The sequence below is a fragment of the Eurosta solidaginis genome, chromosome 1 (assembly GCF_040869045.1).
Source record: "Eurosta solidaginis isolate ZX-2024a chromosome 1, ASM4086904v1, whole genome shotgun sequence".
Lineage (NCBI taxonomy): Eukaryota > Metazoa > Arthropoda > Insecta > Diptera > Tephritidae > Eurosta > Eurosta solidaginis.
In genome coordinates, this window is record NC_090319.1 from 36,819,705 (window position 1) to 36,837,948 (window position 18,244).

An 18,244-nucleotide genomic window follows, 5' to 3' on the forward strand; every position below is an offset into this window, starting at 1 on the left:
GCACCGACGCCACACACTAACGGGACCCAGCTAACGGAATACGGCCGAACCGCTAAGGCCCGCCACCGCAATCAAGGATACCGCAAGATAATCCAAGTGAAATTAAAAATGAAGTATATAAGCACGTTTTATTTTATATGATAGAATTTAGAACCAATAAAGAGAGTGAAGTTTATATTAAATTGATTTGCAAGGTGCCCCTTTAATACAAATTTATTGTAAACGAACCCTGGGCACGGCGAGTATACCCCAGCAAATATCAAAGAAGCAACGGGGCACGAAAAGCTTCGTTACAATATGAGTGCTGACAAAAAGCACACATACACGTGCATGTACATGCATGCACATGCATGTGGCGGTGATGGTGTGGGTGGTTATAAATTAAGTCGAGTATCGATTTGAAGAGTTGCATCGGGGGATCGCAATCAGATGCGGAAAAGTTAGGCATCCTGCCTAAACATCGGTATATAGTATATATCTCATACAACCGATTGTTCAGATAAGAAACTTTTCGCAATATAGCATATATTGTTGTCTGAAAAAATCATAGAGATCGGTGGTATATATATTATATACTTCATATAAACTGTCATTTTTGCCCCTTTTTTACGGTTAGAAGCTTCAAAATTCATCAAATTTCATCAAATAGTTACGTTTACGTCATATATTTTTGAAATACGTGATTCGTAGTCATAGATTTACATGCAGACCACAAAAAACGTGAAGCTTTGCATCCTCACACAAAGAACCTACCTATTTTTATACCTTTCATGAAAATGAAATGGTATATTAATTTCGTCACGAAACCGAAAATTGTAAGTCCTTAAAGGAAAATAGATAGACCCACCATTAAGTCTACCGAAATAATCAGGTTGAAGAGCTGAGTTTATTTAGCCATGTCCGTCTGTCCGTCTGTCTATTTGTATGCAAACTAGTCCCTCAATTTTCGAGATATCTTGATAAAATTTGGTGAGCGGGTGTATTTGGGTGTCCGATTAGACATTTGTCGGAACCGACCGGATCGGAACACTATAGCATATATCCTCCATACAACCGATTTTTCAGAAAAAGAGGATTTTTGTAATATCTTACCCAATTTAACAGATTGAAGCTTCAAACTTCACCATATACTTTCGTATATTGCACATATTGTTGCCTGAAAAAATTGATGAGATCCGTCGTATATATAGTATATATCCCCCACAACCGATTGTTCAGATAAGGAACTTTTCGCAATTACTGCCCTATTTTAAGAGCTAGAGGCTTCAAATTTCAACGAATGCTTACGTATATAGCATATATTGTTGTCTGAAAAAATCATAAAGATCGGTGGTATATATAGTATATATACGGTGGTATATATAGTATATATATATAGTATATATATATATATATATTTTCGCAAATTTTAGCCCCATTTTAACAGCTAGAAGCTTCAAATTTCACCGAATACTTACGTATATAGCATAAATTGTTGTCTGAAAAAATCATAGAGATCGGTTGTATATATAGTATATATCTCATACAACCGATTTTTCAGATAAGAAACTTTTCGCAATTTCTACCCCATTTTAACAGCTATAAGCTTCAAATTTCACCGATTGCTTACGTATATAGCATATATTGTTGTATGAAAAAATCATAGCGATCGGTTGTATATATAGTATATATCTCATACAACCGATTGTTCAGATAAGAAACTTTTCGCAATTTCTACCCCATTTTAACAGCTCTAAGCTTCAAATTTCACCGATTGCTTACGTATATAGCATATATTGTTGTCTGAAAAAATCATAGAGATCGGTTGTATATATAGTATATATCTCATACAACCGATTGTTCAGATAAGAAACTTTTCGCAATTTCTACCCCATTTTAACAGTTATAAGCTTCAAATTTCACCGATTGCTTACGTATATAGTATGTATTGTTGTGTCAAAAAATCATAGAGATCGGTGATATATATAGTATATATCTCATACAACCGATTGTTCAGATAAGAAAGTTTTCGCAATTTCTACCCCATTTTAACAGCTATAAGCTTCAAATTTCACCGATTGCTTACGTATATAGCATATATTGTTGTCTGAAAAAATCATAGAGATCGGTTGTATATATAGTATTTATCTCATACAACCGATTGTTCAGATAAGAAACTTTTCGCAATTTCTACCCCATTTTAACAGCTATAAGCTTCAAATTTCACCGATTGCTTACGTATATAGCATATATTGTTGTCTGGAAAAATCATAGAGATCGGTGGTATATATATTATGCACTTCATATAAATTGTCATTTTTGCCCCTTTTTTACGGCTAGAAGCTTCGAAATTCATCAAATAGTTACATTTACGTCATATATTTTTGAAATACATGATTCGTAGTCATAGCTTTTACATGCAGACCACAAAAAACGTGAAGCTTTGCATCCTCACACAAAGAACCTACCTATTTTTATACCTTTCATGAAAATGAAATGGTATATTAATTTCGTCACGAAACCGAAAATTGTAAGTCCTTAAAGGAAAATAGATAGACCCACCATTAAGTATACCGAAATAATCAGGTTGAAGAGCTGAGTTGATTTAGCCATGTCCGTCTGTCCGTCTGTCTGTTTGTATGCAAACTAGTCCCTCAATTTTCGAGATATCTTGATAAAATTTGGTGAGCGGGTGTATTTGGGTGTCCGATTAGACATTTGTCGGACCCGACCGGATCGGACCACTATAGCATATATCCTCCATACAACCGATTTTTCAGAAAAAGAGGGTTTTTGTAATATCTTACCCAATTTAACAGATTGAAGCTTCAAACTTCACCATATACTTTCGTATATTGCACATATTGTTGCCTGAAAAAATTGATGAGATCGGTCGTATATATAGTATATATCCCCCACAACCGATTGTTCAGATAAGGAACTTTTCGTAATTACTGCCCTATTTTAAGAGCTAGAGGCTTCAAATTTCAACGAATGCTTACGTATATAGCATATATTGTTGTCTGAAAAAATCATAAAGATCGGTGGTATATATAGTATATATATGGTGGTATATATAGTATATATATATATATTTTCGCAAATTTTAGACCCATTTTAACAGCTAGAAGCTTCAAATTTCACCGAATACTTCCGTATATAGCATATATTGTTGTCTGAAAAAATCATAGAGATCGGTTGTATATATAGTATATATCTCATACAACCGATTGTTCAGATAAGAAACTTTTCGCAATTTCTACCCCATTTTAACAGCTATAAGCTTAAAATTTCACCGATTGCTTACGTATATAGCATATATTGTTGTCTGAAAAAATCATAGAGATCGGTTGTATATATAGTATATATCTCATACAACCGATTGTTCAGATAAGGAACTTTTCGTAATTACTGCCCTATTTTAAGAGCTAGAAGCTTCAAATTTCACCGAATACTTACGTATATAGCATATATTGTTGTCTGAAAAAATCATAGAGATCGGTTGTATATATAGTATATATCTCATACAACCGATTGTTCAGATAAGAAACTTTTCGCAATTTCTACCCCATTTTAACAGCTATAAGCTTCAAATTTCACCGATTGCTTACGTATATAGCATACATTGTTGTCTGAAAAAATCATAGATATCGGTTGTATATATAGTATATATCTCATACAACCGATTGTTCAGATAAGAAACTTTTCGCAATTTCTACCCCATTTTAACAGCTATAAGCTTCAAATTTCACCGATTGCTTAGGTATATAGCATATATTGTTGTCTGAAAAAATCATAGAGATCGGTTGTATATATAGTATATATCTCATACAACCGATTGTTCAGATAAGAAACTTTTCGCAATTTCTACCCCATTTTAACAGCTATAAGCTTCAAATTTCACCGATTGCTTAGGTATATAGCATATATTGTTGTCTGAAAAAATCATAGATATCGGTTGTATATATAGTATATATCTCATACAACCGATTGTTCAGATAAGAAACTTTTCGCAATTTCTACCCCATTTTAACAGCTATAAGCTTCAAATTTCACCGATTGCTTAGGTATATAGCATATATTGTTGTCTGAAAAAATCATAGAGATCGGTTGTATATATAGTATATATCTCATACAACCGATTGTTCAGATAAGAAACTTTTCGCAATTTCTACCCCATTTTAACAGCTATGAGCTTCAAATTTCACCGAATACTTACGTATATAGCATATATTGTTGTCTTGAAAAATCATAGAGATCGGTTGTATATATAGTATATATCTCATACAACCGATTGTTCAGATAAGAAACTTTTCGCAATTTCTACCCCATTTTAACAGCTATAAGCTTCAAATTTCACCGATTGCTTAGGTATATAGCATATATTGTTGTCTGAAAAAATCATAGAGATCGGTTGTATATATAGTATATATCTCATACAACCGATTGTTCAGATAAGAAACTTTTCGCAATTTCTACCCCATTTTAACAGCTATAAGCTTCAAATTTCAACGAATGCTTACGTATATAGCATATATTGTTGTCTGAAATAATCATAGAGATCGGTGGTATATATATTATATACTTCATATAAACTGTCATTTTTGCCCCTTTTTTACGGCTAGAAGCTTCAAAATTCATCAAATAATTACATTTACGTCATATATTTTTGAAATACGTGATTCGTAGTCATAGTTTTTACATGCAGACCACAAAAAACGTGAAGCTTTGCATCCTCACACAAAGAACTTACCTATTTTTTATTTTATATTTATCTTAAAAATCGTTTAGGTATGTAGATCTGTTCACTATATATTTCTTATCTTATACATCCGATTATTCAGAGATTACGAACGGGATAAGATTATTGTTCAGCCCCATTCATGAAAGGTATGAAGTCTTCGGCACAGCCGAAGACAGTCCCGTTCTTACTTGTTTATTTTATATTTAACTTAAAAATCGTTTAGGTATGTAGATCTGTTCATTATATATTTCTTATCTTATACATCCGATTATTGGAGATTACGAACGGCATAAGATTATTGTTCAGCCCCATTCATGAAAGGTATGAAGTCTTCGGCACAGCCGAAGACAGTCCCGTCCTTACTTGTTTCAATCTATCTTTCGCCCTCTCCTTTTGTTTTCTATCTCACTCTCCCTTTCTCTCTACCTCAAGAAAATTGCACCAAAACGTAACTTATAAGTATCGTTTATGTGGAGGTATCTCGGACATTCTGCGAAAAAGGTCGTTAGGTCTGGGAGCCTATTAAAAAGCTAAAATGAAGTCTGTCCTATGATAGTAGGAATGATTGGGAAATGTTCACAACTTGCTTATTTAGTCATTTCATTTTTCACGGACAGATCCAAATTGACTTGCGAAGTAGGAATGGTAATCTTAACAGCACTCGCGAGCGTGGTTCAAAAATGCGTTACCGAGAAGGCGTGTAAGATGTTACTAACTCTGAATAACGTAGGTAATGGGATAGCTAACTGTAGGAAGGGGGATTGGGTTTAAATGAGTTTTAAACATGTAAGGCGAAAGTACTTAGGTTGCTCCGAAAGAAATAACTAGAAGTACATGCTTTGCTCAGGTACCCATCATACATATATTTCTAATTTCCTACAAGAACTAGACAGCCAGTTTACGGACTTTCTCCTGGCTGGCCGCTTAGTAAGGCTATTTCAACATTCGGATCTCGTATTGTTCTCGACAAGAGATCTTCTAAGGCTTCGTAGTATGATTTCCGGATGAACCACACACAAGACGGCGGAAGGTCAAAAATCCGGAAACTTTATGTTAAAGGCCTAGCAGATTTCCTCCGACATGGTAACCTCACCTATAACACATTTGCGCATATTGATTCTTCCGTAAGGGATTTGACTTCCGCTTTAACAGACATCGCCTGGCCCGCAGCTTCTTACATCTCTGGTATGTTGCCGCCAACCAACTGCTTGGTAAGTTGGAAAATCAAATCTCATTTCGCGTGCTTCCAACAGTTTCCTTTTTTTACGATATTGGTATCACCGCGAGCCGATTTATGCTTTGGTCACTTTTGCTTCTATATTGCCTTGCATCGTTCCACTGCTTATTAACCATTTCTTGAAACCATGTTCGCTGCTGAATCTGAGACTATAGCGGTAGTTGTTTGCATCCCCTCTCCGATTTGGCGTTCATTTGTGAAGAATTCCGAATATATTTATCTCCGCTTGGAAATTTGGAAAATCTGATGAACGCCTTCTAAATCTAACCAAACGTAGCTAAACGGCATACAGAAGCGGCGGCAGGGATTATAAGAGCACATAATTAGTCGAGACAACTTAGACTCCTTCGGCATCCAGAGTTGAGGGCAAAATTATCGCTAAGCTCGATAGTCGATTGTTATCGATTACATTGGTTATCGACTAGTCAACGATAACGAATCGATAAAAACCGATGAGTAGTCGATAGCGAGCCTATAACATTTCGACAATCATTCGATAATACGCCGATAACAAACCTATAACTCGTTGATAGCAAATCGATAATCGGAGACGAACCAGTTTCGGCCTGTCATAGTAAGCCCTGAAGACTTTTCTAACAAAAAAATTGTAATAAACGGAACAAGAAATACTGGATAGCAAATGTATAAACACTAAAAGTACAAACATATAATAGGCACACATATTCTACGTTTTCTCCTTTACAGAGTTGCATGCAATATGTTAATGAGCTGAATACAATCGAAGCCGCAAATATGGCCATGTTTCGTAGCAGATTATAATTTATTAATTTTGATATAGTAAAAATGCCGGGACATAGCATTTCCCGGCGGGCCACTTCAAAATTTGTGAAAAATACGGGATGTCCCGGCCAATACGGGACATTTGGCAACGCTAGTGCTAATGTGCATCTTTGTAAAAATTAGTTTATTTTATAAGTCTTCCATCATCCAAACACCAACACCAAGTTAGTATTTTACTAGTATGCGAAAATATAATTTCAAATGTTTCTTTATGAAGATGAGTCCATATAATTGCATATATCCAATGTAGTTTAAACTATAAGCGATATGACCGAATCCCCAGCGGCTTAGGGGGTTAGAATATACCCGCGGTATGTATGCCTGTCGTAAGAGGTGACTAAAATACCGAATTCAAGGGGTCTGGGTAGCGCAGCCCTCTCAGGTTTCCAGCGCAATACATAGCTTCTCCAAACCCGCCAACTATCCGTGGCGAATCCTGTTTCATTAACAGCCGAGGCTCTGGCGACGCCAAACTCCTCATGGATCTAGGGGGTGGGAGGGCGTTATGGCCTAGAAGGCCGCATGTGATCATAACAAATCGTTCCCGAGATAGTCGGGCTTGGTACCGCAACGAACCGGATTTGCATTCCGCAAAGGAACATCAACTCGATAACATTCCCTAGGCCTTCAGCGAGGGTCTTTATCGCTACAACAGTGATAGAGAGCATTCCCACTTACTCCGCATTAGCCCTATATTCTCTGATTCCGATTACTACTCTCACTTCCGTATCCACGCCACACTTTGTATGGGAGATGCCACGTCCACATTAATTTTTCTGGTTGTGTAAGAGATTAAGCTTTCATTTAAATGTCCTCACATTTAACTTCCAGAGATATGTACGAGGTGTTTGAAAATGCCCAATTTTATTTAAACACAAATTTTTCAGGCTATGAGAACAACAACGGATGATCCGCTTGCCTGTTTTTTGGAAGATGTAGTGCTGACGCCCGTCGTGGGCCCTTACCTCGGGGTTTAGTATTTTACGGAACAGCACTATATGCACCACCTCTAGCGTGTGCTTATGGTAAGCTTTTGTAGGTTTGGAAGATCTATCTTAAGACATTCCAAGGTCGCGTTATTTTCGCCCGGTTTATTTAGGTCGTTTCGGATCAATCTTATCAGGCATAAGCATAGGGATTGCTGTGATGTATTTGCCTTATAGTCAGTGACTACTTTGTCACATATTTCATGTTATCACGAGCGGAGTCGGAGAGTCGCAGTGTTAGCTAATTAATCACTTCGCCTCTTTTTTGGCATACTACCACTATATCCCTCCTTTTTCTGCTTTGCAGCTTTTGAGATGTAATTGTTGTCATTGGAGCTGACTTGTCTTAAGGTTCTGGGGCTGGAACGCTTTAGGGAAGACCGAGGTACCTCCGTCATTGGGGTACATTCGTCAACTACGTTTTTGGCATGAAAGAGAAATACGTCATCATCAAATATCGACACAAACTCACCCACCACCAATAATAATGACCATTACAAAGTTGCATATCTCTAGCTGTATAACTGATACAAATAAACGTACTTTTGTGTTTTCGCGAGTGCCGATATATTATTTCAAGTTTTTTGTGCAAGTGGTTTTCAATATTTATATGTGCCATTAAAAAAATAATGTATTGCAAGTGAAAGGAGTGAATGTGATGTTTGTGGTAAAGTGTAGTTAGATTTTATTGAATAATTCATACCCCACAGAAAAATAGAAAAATAAAAATTCAGGTTCCGGGGTAGATACAGCGTTTTTTAATGGGGCACATCTTGGCGGCCGAATGTGCCCGTTAAGACGCTGTATCTACCCCGGACATTAAATTCATATTTGAAGTAAAACTTTCTTTCTGTTTCCAAGCGTTATATATGCAGATAAACAAATAAATGCAAGGCGCGATAATCTCCGAAGAGATTTTTGGCCGAGCTTCTCTTCCGAATTGCGTCTTGCTCCTCTTGATTTTCTCCTACAAATTGTCTGGACGGGGCCTACTTGTTTTATGCCGACTCCGAACGGCATCTGCAAGGCAGATGAGTTTTCACTGAGAGCTTTTGACGGCAGAAATACACTCGGAGTGCTTGCCAAACACTGCCGAAGGTCGACCCCGTTTAGAGAAATTTTCTTCTAATTGAAAAAACTTGTTTCTAAAATTTTGATGTTGCTTTCCCCGGGGTGTGATACCAGGATCTACGGTATGGATGGCGGAGCACGCTAGCGTCACACCACGGCGTCAGCCGCCACAGTTGCTTCTACAGACGATTCGCTATTGGGAAGGCTCCTTTCAAACCGAATATACTCCGTGGCTGCAGTCATCCCACAGCGTAATCTCGTATCAGCATGAAAGCGTCATTTCATTCTAGCCTCAAAACGTACTAGCGTAAAAGCACAGTATCATAAAAGCGTTCCAGCGCTTTGTCCTAATGGCGTGAGTTCACAGCAGCGTATTTCCGTAATTGCGTGAAATCGTAAGGGTATTAGCGTACTCTAAATTCGAGCTCATTCAATTGTTTTTCACATTTTACTCTCAACATAAACTAAGAAGTTGAGTTCATTCTAACTTTTAAATCTTTCCGAGCGGAGTGTCAAATCAATATTTTATAAAAGTTTCGCCATGGCAACCAAATCGCCACTTTTGTTGAACAACGGCAAAACTGGCCCGAATATATTATGCCCAACGATTTTAGTTGTTAAGTTGCAATTGTAAAGCTTTGTCATTAACAACAGTTGCATAATTTGTTGGAATTTACTACATTAATAAAAATGCATTTATCTGTGAAAATTAGGGATGCTGTGGACGCGGAATTTTAAACATCCGCGATTTCGAATGCATATATCTCAAAACCTACATCCTGAGGCACAATTTGTGCCTTTTTTTACTCATTTGGGATCAGGTAAAGCCTAAAATCTCGAGCTTTGAGTAAAAAAATCTAGCCATTTTTCTGCCTTATTTGATCCAGCTTTAAAGAGTTTTATCTGGGTTTGGGAACAAATATAACTTAATAAGTGGGGTGTGTGTGCTTTTCCGTATTTAATCTAGTTTATGGCAGTATACAATAGATCACATAATTAGTTTCGAAATAAGCCCCAAAAACAATTCCGAAAGATTAATGCCGAAATAGGCCCACATAGTTCAACGTACTACCTGTTGGCAAAATGATTCTTCATTGGAGGCAAAGTCCTTCACAGTTTCGAACTTCTATCGATCAAGAGTTGTGTGTTTATATGTATATTTGAATCGTACTATATACATTTTTAAATACATATGTATACAGCTTTTTGTATACAGCTCTTTTGTGATTCATAATCAGCTTGTGACGAACTAGCACCTGTCAGAATTTTATTTATTATTCGCCATGAATATAACGTCACACAGCCGCCCAACCGTCCAACCACACACGTTTGGACTAATAATTAACAAAGCAATTTCATTTTTGTTAAAAAGCGAATTCTCGAACTCTTAATTCACGCACTAATGCATGAAATGATGAATCGAACACACTTCAATGACATTCGGCAGTTGCGAAATACATATCGATTAATCTTCCAATCTGGGGACCAATAGGCCCAGCAGACGTTACCCTGCCCGAACTTTGAGTTGCCCCTCAATAATGGTTAGCGTGCAACAAATTCCTCTCTCCCCTCTTTCACTTCTACCCTAGTTACTTCCTCTTCTCTCCTCTTTCCCACTTTCACTATTTCTTCTTTTTCGCTCACTATTCTCATATATATCTTTTCCTCTTCAACGTATCTCACATTTTTCCAGTCTATCTTACGCCCTCTCCTTTTGTTTTCTGTCTCACTCTCGGTCTTTCTCTCTACCTCAAAAAACTCGCACCATAACGAAACTTATGAGTTTCGGTTAAGTAGAGGTATCTCGGACATTCTGCGAAAAAGGTCGTTTCTCAGCGAAATCATTTATAAATTTGTATGTGCCGAAGCCTATTAAAAAGCTAAACTAAAGTCTTTCCTATGATAATAGGAATGATAGAGATATGTTCACAAGTTATACTATGTATAAACACACACCAAATTGGCAATTTATACCATTTAGGCAATTTATTACCCAATTTATCATATACTAAATTGTGATAATAAATTGCCAATTAAAAAAATGCGTAATAAATAATGTTTCAAACTGCAAATGCGATCTTGTAAAGTGTGTTTATTGAGTAGATTTAAACGTCAGTTACGCATGGCTCAACTATATGGTTGGCTCATATCATCAGCTGATTTTATTTTTTCCATTTAACTGGAGTAGGGATTGTCAAAAGAAAATGGAAAACTCAAAATGAAACCAAAACATTGAACACATTTTCTTACAACACACAAAAATTTCAAAGTTTTATGTTTTCATCACATTCCATTCGCCTAACACCAACACGCACATTTTGACAGTCTGAAAAAAGGTATATTGTTGCTGTAGAGATGAGCCAACCTGCTATCAAATTACTATTGTGTAAGCTAAATTGAGTTGTATGAACAAGACTCAATTTAAATCGAAATTGCCACAATTTATTTTTCTGTTTGAACATAGTATTACTTATTTAGTAATTTCACTTTTCACGAACGGATCCAAATTGCCATGCGAAGTAGGAATGGTAATCTTAACAGCACTCGTGAGCGTGTTTCAAAAATTCTTTATCGAGAAGACGTGTAAGATGTTACTAACTCTGAATAACGTAGGTAATGGGATAGCTAACTGTAGGCAGAGCTGGGGAGTAATGATTACTTTAGGTATTCAATTACCGCCGATTCCTCATTACATGTACTTGAGGAAAGTAATAAATTCTTTTGTTTGTAATTGAAAAAATAATAATACTTTGCTCTAATTTAATTTCTGCCCCAGTAATTTCGAAGGGAATTGGAAATGGAATTGAAAAATTGTCCAATTACATTACAAGGAATGTCAAAAGTAATAAATAATTTCATTGCTACGATCAACCAAAGTCAGTGACTGCTTTGCCACATCACTCATCTTCTCGGAAAAAGTCGGAGTCTTAGAGTTATCTCCCTTTGGCTTACCTTTTACTTCCACAGTTGGCACTTCGCCACTTTTGATGTCCTCCCTTTGACTTGCAGCTTTCGAGGTAGTTCCTACCTTGCTATTGGGGCCCATCTGTCTTACAGCTTTGGGCCTACTTGTCTTGTCTATGCGACTGCCCTGCCTCGCGGCTCTAGGACTGGGTCCTTTCTGCCTCTTGAAAACAGGCTTGTCGCCTTCCGCCGAACGTTGCCTCTTCATTCTGCCATTCGACGCTTCTTCCTCCTCGTACCGGTTGCAGTACCGAGGGTTTCTCGCAACAAACCTTTTGAATTGCTTTCGACCTACTTCTACCGCCTCATGAGCCCATTCCAGACACGCTTGATTTCCACTTGTGTTGGGTCGACCACTACACCCAGGCGTTGGACAATTCTTAGTGCTGCTCGGTACAGCGACAGGGCTCTCTTACCTGCTCTGCTCCGTGCCCTTCAGTAGTATGGAAAATGTGATTCTAGCCCAAATGGAGAAAGGAAAAATGAGAAAGGAAAAGTATATACATACTGACATATGTATATGTGTGTGTATGTGCGCGTGTGTAACCGCAAAACCGCAAATGTGTGTGTGTGTGTGTGTGAACTTTGTGAGCCCAGCAAGAAAGCGAGCGACTGATACTGATCTGATCAGTATCAGTTCAGATCTGTTCAGTATCTGACCAGTATCGGACTCTATCTGATCAGTATCAGTCGCTCGATTTCTTGCTGGGTTCACAAAGTTCACACACACACACACATTTGCGGTTTTGCGGTTACACATACACACACATATATATATGTATGTCAGTATTTATATACTTTTCCTTTCTCATTTTTCCTTTCTCCATTTGGGCTAGAATCACCTTTTCCATACTACTCCCTTCTCCCCTCTACTACTCCGTTTTCATTTGTATGCTTTTCCAACTCGGAGTTCATTAAATCAGCACTACTCTCGCTCCCCGAGTCCGACGCATCGCTTAATGCGTTTTTGTCTTCTTTGGCTTACGACCCAGTCCTCCCCTTATCATCGTCCTTATTACAATTAGATAATGAGCCGTTCATTCGTTCAGCCACGACAGCGCCCCTTACGTAAGGCCATCAATACTTTCCGAGGTGGCCCGATATCGGGAAGGCTCTGTTCGAGTACAGGCGCCGAATTTATCTTCGGGCTGCAATTCGTCCAATATGCACGGTCCGCATAACACCCTGGATTATTGGGTTGGCAGTTCTTGGTCACCGACATCGCGCCACCCACCTACGAGCCGAAACGGCATAGATGGCAGTCCTAAACCGCTCAGAGGAGGGAACTATGGATGGATCAAAATATCAAGAATACGAGAAAAAAGTTTTCCGGAACATTAATGGTGTTTACCTTATGCCAGCTGAATGTATCAAAGAAAATTAAAAAGTATGCTGGTTTCCTATACCAGCACATTTCGATAGCGGAGGAAGGAAAGGAGATGCCCTTACTAAGGTGGGAACTTTAAGAGGATAATTATTTGATGTTTGTTGGTGTTTCAAAATGCCTTCACTTACCACTCACAAGAAAAATCTGATGAAATAATGAAAAGTGTGACCCGAAATGTCCCCCACATTAACCGGAGTAAGTTCTTATACACAGACTAACTTGTAGTTTTTCAATTACTTTCGCAATTCCTTTGAGGAATGGAATGGGAAATTCGAAAGTACTTTTTCCATTCCTTGTAATATAATTGAAAGAAATTTCGATTACATTTCCATTCCTTTCGAAAGTACTGGGAAAGAAATTACAATTGCGCAAAATATTTTTTTTTGGTTTAAGGCGATAGCAAATACTTGGTCTTCTCTTTGGCGCATAATTTCTGTGAGCTCGAAGTAACGAAACAAATCCCAAAGAGGTGTGCCGGTAATCGCACTATATGGATCCGATTGATTTGGTGAGAAAATCCACCTATCGCCTGCTGCTGGAAGTTGTTTTAAGTCACCAAACACAATAATCGGTATACCTCCGAAATACTCGCTAGTCCGAAATATTTGCTTTAGACGAGTATCCAGGTATCCAAACATTTTGGCACCCACCATTGATATTTCATCCACTATTATAAGCTGAAGATCTATCAAACTTGAATATATTGCATTAACGGTATCGTTGCTTAATGGGCATAATTCAGCTGAAGAGTGATTGATGGGTAAAGAGAAAACAGAATGCAATGTTACTCCACCAATACCAAACGCAGCTTTTCCCGTAGGAGCACATAACAACACTTTAACCGTTTCCGTATTTTGCTCGTCGTTCTGGAATACGTCGACATTATTTCCGATTTCCGGAACAGCTAATGCCCTGAATTCCTCATCCAAGAAAGGAGTCATACTTTCTTCATTGGCAGCGTTTTCTGGCCATATTTGTTGATTCAAGTCCACTAGAATTGTTTTCAGTTCATACTCAGAGAACTTGTCGTACTTTTTCTTACTCTCCTCTATCATCTCTTTATTGAGGTTACATATTGCTTCAATGTCGACTTCAATTAAATCAGAGACTTCGTTGCGCTATGGATAAAACAGCATAGCCATTTCTCGAAAATAATCGGATCGAGAAAACTCAACACTAAAACGCCTCTATCTTAATACAAGAGGATGCTTTCTCGGCCTGATAAAACCACTCCCATCATTTAATTCCAGTGTGACTACGGTTATTTCAGAAGTTTCAACTTCTGGCTCCAACTCTTCGTTGGCCTCATTTTCTGCTGCAGTTTCCCTTCTTGTCTTCGAAAATCGGAAAGAGGCGGCAAAATCTGCAAGACATAGTTGTTCTAGCTGTCTTGGTCTATGGATATAATGGTCCAGTAAGTTGGGAACATAAATATCCGTTGAATCGCCTGGTAGTCTCTCTAAATCTGCTTTCGGTCTTACCATTCGGACTCTCTTCTCAGGATGAAACGTGTTAATGAATATATCACCTTCACTGGCTTCTGAAAGATGGAGACCTAAAATGTTATAGGCTGCTTCTTGGGCGGACACTTCAGAGCCATTCACGAACTTATTACCAATGTGTTGTAATTTCTGCTTAACTGTATAATTTCCCTCATTTATTTCTTCCATGGCTTGCCGCAATAGCTGAGAAACCCCCCTATTCGATTTATTTATATAATTTATGATATAGCTGCAGCAGGCAAAAGCATCAAGTATAAACTGAATGTCCATATTTGCTCTATGCAAACGTAAAATATCACTGTTATATGCATTCAGCAGTCGATCAGAAAATTTCCTTCGGAGAAATATTTGAGGCTTTTTCAAGTTTGACCGAAGAGCCAATTTGTAGTTCTCGTAGGTTGTCGAAATTTCGGGATGTACTAAAAACTCCTCAAAATTGTTTAAGGTTTCATTATGTAGGTTTAAAAAATTTTCAATTTTTTTAAACAAAGCCACATGCTCTTCATTTAGTTCATTTTCATCTAGAGGAAATAAAATTTCAGTCCTAGGCATAGGTGGATAAGGCATGTTGAAGCGACAGACTTGCTGACCTCTTATGTCTCTTAAGCAAGCGCGACCATGTCTGTGTTTTTGATATTCGACATATTGTTGCACGTCTGGATTGTATCCATCCGTTGAAATAAAGCGATCCACAAATTCAATAATGGGGCCAACATTTATAGTTCCATCTATCTCTAATGTAGGTGCATCGCTCAACTAATACATTCCATGACAGTGAGGTGAGCCTCTGTGTTGGAACTCAATTCTCCAGTAAAAGTGAGTGAGCACATGTGGCTCAAAAATTTTAGATTTCAAAAACTTTACCATCTGTCTGAATCGGTAATCAAAATATCTAGAACATGTGACAGGTGTTCTTATCAGGCGAGCTTTTTCCGAATTAGAAAGTTGTGCAGCTTCATATTCTGAAAGATCTTTCTTGTCCACAAGTTTGGATAGAATAACCAAAAGTTCTGGCCATTTGGTCTCTGCAGCCGATAAAGTAATAAATAATGTAGGCAAACCAAACTGACGAATGATTGCCAACACCTTTTTTTCTCTGATTCCCAGTGAGCAGGTGATGATCTAAGTCCTTTTAAAATATTGTAACGAATTTACAATATGATATCCTTCATCATGTTGGACTAAGTTGGTTACAAAATTTGAGTCTACCATGTTTGCTGCTGTAATAAGGCAGGCTCCGGACTTTTTTCTTAAACAAATAGAAATCGCTCCTTTAATGCGATGTAATTCGTAATATTTATACTTCCATAGCAAGTTATCAACACGCGCACAGCGTCGATCATATCTTCGTACTTCTGATCGCGCTATTTTGCTATATGTTAGATCAGTTGTTCTTTTCTTGCCACAAAATATTGTTGGAAAAGATAACTCCTCCGCATCATCGTCTCGTGTAATGTCGATGGGAGTTCGCCTTTCACCAGGAGCTATTTCCACTCGTTCCAGTGGAAGGTTTTCAATGGTCTCGTTGTCCAAAAGAGTATCTTGTCCTCCGGGATTTATTTCATCTTCTACACTAGCCTCAATTTCAATATTGTGTAGAGAACTCTGCAATGCTCTTACGATATTCTCATCGTTTGGATCTGCTAGAAATTGAACGGTTTCGTTGTTCCTATAGTCTGCTAACCATCTTTCGGACAATTAAATATTATGGAAACGATACAGATCTGTATCCATGAGCCACTGAAGTGCTGCTATTACTCTTGCTGGCCTTATAGTTTCTACTATAAAGCTATGGTTATACTCCAAACGACGTTTTAAGTGTACTTGGATCACTTGTGCATCCTCAAATCTTCTAGTAAGAGTGGTAACTGTCTGAACTACGGAAATAGGAACATTTACAACCGCTCTTCTAACAGCACATTGACGCTCGTACCCGAGAGATACTATTCTCATAAAAGGAATTCTTGGAGATATAAGCCGTTCTTCTAGGCATGTCAGATTCTTCAAAACATCAGGTATGTCTGGAAATTTGAGGCCATTAGCCAAACAAATGTTTGGAATTTTGCCTGTCATAACCTGACGATAGCACGTTGAACAAAATGTGAATTTTCCCGCTATGCTTGGAAATTCATTTTCTACAAAAAATATTTTGTTAAGCTGGAGTTGTGGATATTTATTTGAAAGAGAAGATTTGTTCAGTTTCTTGATTTGGTGCGAAAACCATGTCCCCCCACAGCATACACATACAATAGTCGGTCCTTCTTTTATATTTAACTCATATTGCTCATAGTGTGTTAAGTGCCGTGACCGAATTTGATTGTTGTGCCCTTCTTCTGTTGCATCAGGCAAGAGGTTATCTCGATATGCTGATGTTCTTGAACGCTGTCTCTCGTTTCCTCTTCTTCGGTTTTCTTCATTAGACCTATGAAGCTGGACATGTTCGCGTGCGCTGTGTCTGTTACTTTCCAGGGACATTCGAGTTTGTTGTCGAGATATTCGCCTTTGCGATGTATTTATCAGTTGCTCACGACGTCTTGTGGATTTCGTCGTCGTGTTGCTCGGGCGACTGAATCACGAACCCGTTCCTCCCTCCCTGAGTTCTGGAACATTCCGTCTTAATCTATGATTTTCGGTATTACGGGATTGTTCTTCCTCTCTTACAATTGAGATTTTCCTTCGTGCTGCTCGTGCCACTGAGTCACGAACGCGTTCCGGCTCCCTCAATTCAGGAATATTTCGTCTAACCCTATGCCCCAAAGTGTTTCGGGCTTGTTCTTCCTCTCTTACAATTGATGTTTCCCTTCGTGCTGCTCGTGACAATGAGTCACGAACACGTTCAGGCTCCCTGAATTCAGGAATATTTCGTCTAACCCTATGCTCCAAAGTATTTCGGGCTTGTTCTTCCTCTCTTACAATTGAGCTCTCCCTTCGTACGGCTCGTGCCACTAAGTCACGAACCCGTTCCTGTTCCCTCAATTCAGGAATATTTCGTCTAACCCTATGATCCAAAGTGTTTCGGGCTTGTTCTTCCTCTCTTACAATTGAGGTTTCCCTTCGTGCTGCTCGTGCCACCGAGTCACAAATGCGCTCCGGCTCCCTCAATTCAGGTATATTTCGTCTAACCCTATGATCCAAAGTATTTCGGGCTTGTTCTTCCTCTCTTACAAATGAAGTTTCCCTTCGTGCTGCTCGTGCCACTGAGTCACGAACGCGCTCCGGCTCCCTCAATTCAGGTATATTTCGTCTAACCCTATGATCCAAAGTATTTCGGGCTTGTTCTTCCTCTCTTACAATTGAGATTTCCCTTCGTGCTGCTCATGCCATTGAGTCACGAACGCGCTACGGCTCCCTCAATTCAGGTATATTTCGTCTAACCCTATGATCCAAAGTATTTCGGGCTTGTTCTTCCTCTCTTACAATTGAGGTTTCCCTTCGTGCTTCTCGTGCCACTGAGTCACGAACGCGTTCCGGCTCCCTCAATACAGGAATATTCCGTCTAGCCCTATGATTTAAAGTGTTTCGGGCTTGCTCTTCCACTCTTAGTAACGAGCTTTCCCTTCGTGCGGCTCGGGC